This window comes from Triticum dicoccoides, chromosome 4A, assembly GCF_002162155.2.
Source record: "Triticum dicoccoides isolate Atlit2015 ecotype Zavitan chromosome 4A, WEW_v2.0, whole genome shotgun sequence".
In the NCBI taxonomy this organism is placed as follows: domain Eukaryota; kingdom Viridiplantae; phylum Streptophyta; class Magnoliopsida; order Poales; family Poaceae; genus Triticum; species Triticum dicoccoides.
The window spans coordinates 96,230,093-96,238,392 of record NC_041386.1 but is presented as its reverse complement, the minus strand read 5'-3'; positions in this window follow the sequence as shown (position 1 = coordinate 96,238,392).

The window sequence follows — 8,300 nt, the reverse complement described above, 5'->3', positions numbered from 1 at the left end:
CCTATATTAGAATAATTCCAGAAAATCATTATTGCGTCAGCCTGACGTCAGTGTGACGTCAGCAGGTCAACGGAACACGTCAGGGTCAAACCTGACAGTGGGTCCCGCATGTCAGGGTGATTATTTTAATTAAAGTTTAATTAAAACTAAACCTGTTTAATTAACAGGGCTGGGCCCCACCTGTCATTGACTCAGGGGAGTCAACCAGGGCCCACCCGCGGTCAAAGTCAATGCCAGCGGCGCCAGCGTTTAGCCGCCGGCGAGCCCGACGCGGCGGCGGGAGTGGTTTTGGCCATTTCGGCCACCAAATGGGTCGCGGAGACCACCGGAGTGGAGCTGAGGACAAGCCGCAGCTCTTGGTGGAGTCCGTTGGGGTCGGGGTGGCCGGAGTTGGCGCCGGTGACGACTTTGGCGGCCACCGGGGTTCGGCCGAAGATGAACTTGGTGCTAGAGGGGTCGGTGAGGCTCGGGGAGTGGCTAGCTAGGTGCTGCGGAACTCGGTGAGTAAGATGGACACCAGCTTGTGGCCGGAGGGTGGCCGGAAGCACGTCGGCGACGAGATCCGCGGCGGTGCGGGCGTGTGATCCTCGTGCGGTGGCTACACGGCTCGGGGATGAGAGAGGGAGGGTCGGAGGAGTAGCTAGGCTCACAGCGCTCCCATAGAGGCCACCGGCGGGGTCGGGGACGAGCTGAGGCGGCGACGGCGTTGAAGGGGATCTCCGGCGACGGCGAGCTCGGGCGAGGTCGGTGCGGTGGTCTCGGGCCGCACGAGCACACGGGGCTCGGCTAGCTCGATGAAGTGGACGGCGGCGGAGCTCCTGGACACGGTGGCACGGCGTGGGGTGGACGGAGGGCGTGGCTACGGCGAGGGGGTGGCGGCGATGGCGTCGGCCATGGCGTGGGAGAGCGAGGGAGAGGAGCTGGAGAGGTGAGGGGGTGTCTGGGAGGTTCGGGAGAGAGAGAGAGGCCGATTCACGGCGTTAGCCGGGCGAGGGAGGCGGCGAGGCGGCGAGCAGGTGCGTGGCACCCATGCGGTGCTCGCCGTCGAGCACCTGCCTGCCTGCCTGGCCGGCAAGCAGCTCGCTGGCGCGGTGCTGGGCTGGGCCGGCAGGTGGGCCGGGTGCTGGGCGCCAGGTAAGCTTTTTCCATTTTTTTCTGTTTTCTGTTTTTTAATACTTCTGCAACTTTGTTGAATTAAATAAAATACTTAGGCTACTCCTAAAATCACCAAACTACTCCTGGTCCATAGTTGGATTATTTCCAACATGAAACATTTTAGTTTGGAGATATTTGAGCATTTAAATATTTTATATAATTTTAAATGCCCAAATTCAAATATTTATGATTTAATTCAAAAACCCTAAGCTGGCCTAGAAAAATGTGCACCACTTTTGGCAGAGGTTCTGAACCAAGACAAAAATGATGGGCATTTTAGAAGGGCATTTCAGGTTCATTGAAAATTATTTTTAGTAACCCTAGTTGGTTTCAAGGGGAACTGGGGGTTCTGTCATCCCCATATCAGTTTTCTGATGAAAGAGTAAACATGATGCAACACTCTAATGCATGGCTAACTAGGATGTGACATTCCCCCCCCTCCGGCAAGGTGCCGGAACAGGTCTAGATTGGTTTTCGATGGCTACAGAGACTTGCGGCGGCAGAACTCCCGATCTAGGTTATTTTCTAGAGGTTTTTGTATTTATAGGAATTTTTGGCGTCGGACTAACGTCAGGGGGGTCTCCGAGTCGTCCACCAGGGTGGAGGGCACGCCCTACCCCCTAGGCTCGCCCTCCTATCTCGTGGATGGCTCGGGACTCTTCTGGCCAACTATTTTACTCTGTGGCTTCTTTTGGTCCATAAAAAATCATCAAAATATTGGCACGTCAATTGGACTCCATTTGGTATTCCTTTTCTGTAAAACTCAAAAACAAAGAAAAACAGAAAGTTGCACTAGGCTCTAGGTTAATAGGTTAGTCCCAAAAAATCATACAAAATAGCATATAAATGCATATAAAACATCCTAGATGGATAATATAATAGCATGGAACGATCAAAAATTATAGATATGAGATGTATCAATCAACGACATGGGGGAGACGAATCGGTATGACAATATGCATGCATGTGAGAGCGCATGGAAGAAGGCCCGACAATTGAGTATGTGTTTTTGTCTTTAAGAGATAGTGGAGTGGGCTGGAGCATGCATCTATGGCGAGTAGAGGGGGTGATACACAACGATTGTGCAAAAGAGATCAACCTATAAATGCATGTATGGAGAGACATATATAGTGTGTGTGATAGGAAGCAAGAGTGCGTACGAGAAAGAAATGTTGACGGAGAAACTACAGATAGATACAGAGATGGAAATGCTAGCTAGAGGGACATCAGCTAGTTTGAGTGTTGGGATGACCGTCGGATGGTTCAAAGGGTGAAGTTATGTGTGTGTGAGAGAAAGATAAAAAGAGGGCACTTGACTACATGTAGAGAGAAACATACATAGTGTGCGTGATAGGAAGCAAGAGTGAGAACTAAGGATGGCAATTTTGTCCAAGGACATGGATACCCATGGATATCCAACCCGAATGGATAGGGTTTGGATATGCTTTTGCGCCCATGGGTAGCGTCCAAACCCGACCCGATTACTCGTGGATAGGGCATGGACATAAGCTTGTACCCATGGATATATCCAAACCCGACCCGATCGTCTGACTTAACGAGCAATATTCTGCTACCCCTACCCCATAGTCACATGTTCCACTATAATTTTATCCTTTATCTAAAACATCCAAAAGAAATTACACAATCCCCACCGTAACATACTCCAACGCACCTTCTCATCCTATTATCTACACTAATTAAATGGCTTGTTGAGAATCGGTGCCATCTCCTTGAGTTACTCCTCTCATAGCCCTAGAGGAGGCCGCCACTGCCAGCCACTACACCCACGTAAGGTGGATCGCTGCAGCAGCCACTACTGGCCTGCGACAACCCAGCCCATGTTCGCTTTTCCACACATGCATTGATGCATGGCCGCAGCAGTGGGACAATGCAAGGGCTATGACTGCACGGCAGAGAGTGAGCACGCCAATGCACAGTGCACATTGTGCAATGAGTTATGTCTTATTTATAGGTCTTGAGAGGACCCAATTGATATCCAATGGGTATGGATATCCATCGGATTTGGACATGGTCACAATTTTTCGCCCATGGATTTTTTTCATGGATGGGCTGGGACTGCCTTCATGGATATGGATATGGATTTGGTATTGTTCAACCCGATCCAAACCCGACCCATTGCCATCCTTAGTGAGAACTGGAAAGAAGGTTGATGGAGATACAGATAAATAGAAAGATAAAGATGCTATCTAGTGTGCGTTAGAGATAGGAGCTGAGTGGATCAGAAGGCTGAGTTATGTGTGTGGGTGTGAGAGAGATGGAGAAAGGGTGCATGTGACTCACATACAAACAAATATCAGAGAGAAATGAGATCCCGCGAGATGGAGTTTTGTGTCTGCGAGAGAGAAAGATAGTTCACAACAAGAGTGATAGCTAGAGAGACATATGAGGGAACGCAAGATATCTCTAGGGAGAGAGAGTGTGTGTGAGTGACATACAAGAGAATGGTGGAGAGATATGAGACCCTGGGAGACAGAGTTTGTGTTTGTGTGTGAGAAAGAGATATTTAAGAGAAAGAGTCGTAGCTTCTCATACCTAAGGAGCGAAAGACATCTATGTGTGAAAAGGTGTGTGCGAGTGGAACACAGGGGAATAGTAGAGAGAAATGAGACCCCGGAAGAAAAAGTTTGTGTTTGTGTGAGAGAAAGAGATTTCACATGGAGAATCATAGTTAGAGACACATAGCAGGGAGCGAGATATACTTAGAGAGAGATAGAGTGATGGAGGTCGAGGGAGAGAGTACTGTCAGTGTGTTACGAAGATAAAAGATCATTGTCGACATACAGATAGCACGAGAGATACTCGAGAGACAATGAACGCATATAGGTCTAGAGAGATACTCCTATATAAGCATGAGTGATAGCTATATGAGACGAATATCTGGATTAAAGGGGATTCAAATATTTAAACTGGAGATCACGACATCGATAATATCATAACGCAAATTGGTGTATCAACCATGCATATTCATTTGAATTTGGGACACATGTAATGTTATATAGTTTATCAATATTAGTGATCCATAGATTCTTTAATTAGAGACAATGCATGGTTTATATGCAATTAATGTCTAAATGGGATTACACTATATGTTGCATGTGAAACACATTATACATGTTTGAAAAGTAAAAAAATAAAACCCCGCATGAAACACACATTAACTGGAGACAGTTAGCGAAGAATGCATACATTGGATTTCAACATAAAGTGGTTTCAAATATTTGAAAATCCAAATTAAGATGGATACAGCCTTATGAATCTGAGCTCATGCCATTTGTAAACCATATTTATGTATAAAATGTGTTGTGCTTTTGAAAGTATATATATATAAATGATGTATATAGAATTTTATTTCAATCAAAAATGGATCCTGCCCGAACAAAAATAGAATACAAACTGGTTTCGAATTAAGTTGGCACAGTAAATGTCCACTCTTGCTCTGCAAAAATTTGAATGAAGCGGGGAAAGTGGCAGTAACTGCCCGAAACCAAAATCTGCGAGATGGAAATTATTGCCTATCCCTGCCACGCAAAGCCTATCGGCTCGATTTCTATAGGTTTTGATAGGGGTAGGTTTGTAATTTCACTCAAACGTGACATAACCGCCTCTCATCCGGATTCATACACGATGGGCGCCAAAACACAGTGTCTCCTCAGCCGAAATCGACTCCCTCCTCGATTCATACACGGTGGGCGCCAAAAACAAACTCTCATCGGCAAATATTTGGTGTATGCGAGATTACCGTCCTATCCCCAACCGACTAATATTGTTGTGATGTAGGAAATTTTAAACGGGGGCTAAGTTTGTAAATTTCCTTGCATTTGAGACAAGTGCGCCCTGAAGACATGGTTCCCCCCTTCCTCTCTCCCTCCATTTCCCCATTCATACTCCATGGGCGCCAAAACACCCTCTCCACCCTAGCCTCCTCCGTCCGTCACCCCATCCACCACCGTCCTCCTCCACCATGCCGGAGCTGATACCCCGACGCCGTCGTCCATTACAAGAGATCGACCTCTCTCATCCACAGCTTCGGAGCGAGATCCTTGCATCTCGTCCTCTCGCTTCATCCCCTCCATCATCCACCTTGTCGGCGCCACTCCCACGACTGTCTCTTCCACCGCACCCCACCGCCACCGTCTACCCTCCTAGATCTGCTTCCACGCCGCCGACAACCATCGCTACCGTAGCACCGTCAAATTCTCAGCAGATGCATACATGGCGCCGCACTAGAGGCGGTACTCTTTCGTATCTGCTCAACTTATTTATCGCAGAAAGGAAATAGATCGCCACTGCTTTACTCTAATTTCTTTTCCATCACTTACTTGTTAGTTGAAAACAAACATTGGTTGTGAAGTTGCCTTTGTCCGGTTTGCACCTTCAGATCCGCCATGGCACACTCAACACTATACTCGCAATGCTTATGGTTTCCCCTTTTATATTCCACACTAGTTAAATGACAATAGACTAAATTTCAAAATTGGGTCAGTCGATTTTTGAGAGCTCGTTGGAGTTCATTGGTGCGAAGGAAGGGGCTCGGGTGGGACAGTGGTTGTGGGGCGGTGGTGGAACCTCGCCGAATGAAGAAAACTCAACGCGGGTGGGGCGGGGGTGGGGGTGGGGTGGCAAAGGAACACAGGCGGTGGGGGCCGGTGGTTCGGCCGGCGGCCCGTGCGGTATTCTGTATGGGAAGCACAATATGTTCCTTGTCAGGAAGGGGGGCAGGGACATCTGCAATTGACACCTCTATTGGGACGGTTCTGCTAAATGATTTCACACTTCGAGTTGGTCTGCCATAATACCTCGGAAATGGTGGGAGCCGTGCGGTCTTTGATAGACTAAACTGATAGTAACAGATGTGCGCCTTCAGATGAATAGAGTTGGCTTGTAGGTGATCTATAGGTTGCATATTAGTAGCGGCAAAACCCTATGTTTTCCAGCTAGTTCCGCTTTCCCGATTTATTTATGGTGGTTATGGTGTACCCCTATTATCTACGCTACGATCTGCCTACTGGCTCTACGCTCTCGTTATCATGGCTTGGCAATAAACTTTCTATACAGTATATTATGAACCTATCATCTGCCAACTATCCTTACATCTGGGGGCCCCAACAGGGAGCCTATTTTTTTGTGTGTAGTTGTGCCAGATTATATTAATCTACTCACCATATTACATCACACATGGGATCTCTCATCAGAATCCAGTGATAGCACACAAGGGTTTACAGGGAGCCTCTATTATATTACAATATCCTCTGCATTACAAAGATAGTCTCACTACTATTTGTGTTTTCATGCTTTACAAATATTGTACGTAATCACAATGAATATAAGAATGCGCACATTAGAAGAATATTGCGGAACAGTTCAATGGTTAAAAAACTTCGCATCAAGGGATTGAGGTCCATTGTGGATGTAATGAAACCCACATGCTCCCGACCTATAGATTCGTATTTAGAATATGATCCTAGTGACTATTCTGAGCTCAAGGAGTCAAAGGCAGATGGCCTATCCTGTTCACCCAATAAGGTGTCTGTTCTAATTTGGCAAGGTTTTATTGGTTGCACATATCTTGCATAAGGTTTCTTGCATTTATTTTGCTTCGTTGCACCATCATCTGCTTAGTTTACTCATGATATATGTGAAGATGCCATGCCCATCCATTATCAACACATATTCCATTTGTCATCATACCATGTTTTTCCATTCAAATGATGTTCTTGTGTTTCAAACATCCAGAAGGAAGAGGGTGATTGCAGAACCTGAAGGAGTACAAGCAAAGTCCTTGAAAAAGGTGGTGCTACCGGAGAAATCACATAGCACCTGACGTATATTGGCGATAGAACCAGCACCGCAAAACCTAGGATATCGCAACTATGCTGGTCGCTACTTTGCTCTTGTGAGTACCTATTGTCCTATCGCTGTCCTTACATTCATACCTAGTGGATTATGTGACATCATTGTGCATTATAGCTTGCTTATCCACTGTTCGCTCCAAATTATCAGATCTATATTAATGCTTAAACTAATGTAGAATAAACCCAATGCCTATGAAGAAATTTAGTTCTGCATTGTTCTTGTAAGTATTTGTTGTCCTTATATTTGTCAGCTAGTTCTTCATGTACACTTTGTAGCTTATTTTCCCTTGTCCATCATTTTTCTACACATCAGATCTACATCTTGCCAAAATATTGAATAAAACCACTCTTACTGAAGAAGTTTTGCTCCGCATTGCTCTTGCCAGTGCCTTCTACCTGTATGCTGTATTTACATTTGTACTCTGCATCTTAAGTTAAATAATCGCCATTTGTTCCTATATTTTCACATCTATATTTATTCTTAACAAAATATAGAATAAAGGCAATACTCTTGAAGAAGAGTGTGAGGTAAACTTCTTGAATTGCCCCCCCCCATCAATATGGACAAGGCCTTTATAGAGCATGTCTTCACTACTAATGTAAGTTTGTTCTCCTCGAGCCTTCAAAATTTGTTGTTTATATTTGGATAGCTATGAGTGCAAATGTTGTTTATTTTTATCGTCTGCATCAAATTGCTTGTTCAAAGTTTATAAAGTAGAAGTACATAAACATAAGTTTGTCGTTCTCAATTTCAGTCTTTAGTTGTACAATCTAGTTCCTTATTCGTACCATGTAAATTAAACTAAACATAGCAAGTTATCTTCTTTAGAACTATGTGTATGCTTGTGTTCTTGATCTGTAATCCAGTGGTGTGATGAGACTACCAACAACAGCACAATCTCATATCTTGCTATGTCTCAACTATGAACAATGCCATATTATATTAATGTTATTTAAATTGTGTCTCTTTATTTACCAATCTGAAATGGTATAAATTGACAGTACACTCACCATTCATGCTTATACGTTGTTTAGAACTACATCTATGCTTGTGTTCTTGATCTGTAATCCAGTGGTGTGGTGAAGCTGGCCGTTCCTGCACAATGCCATTTCCTGCCATCTTAACTATGAACAATGCCTATTATGTTAATGATATTTTAAACCGTGTCTCTTTATTTTTGACAAAGAAATGAGATGAATTGACAACGCTGATGCTTATACGTGCAAAATATGTTATCTACCTACTTGCTTCTCTTTCAGGGAAACAACACA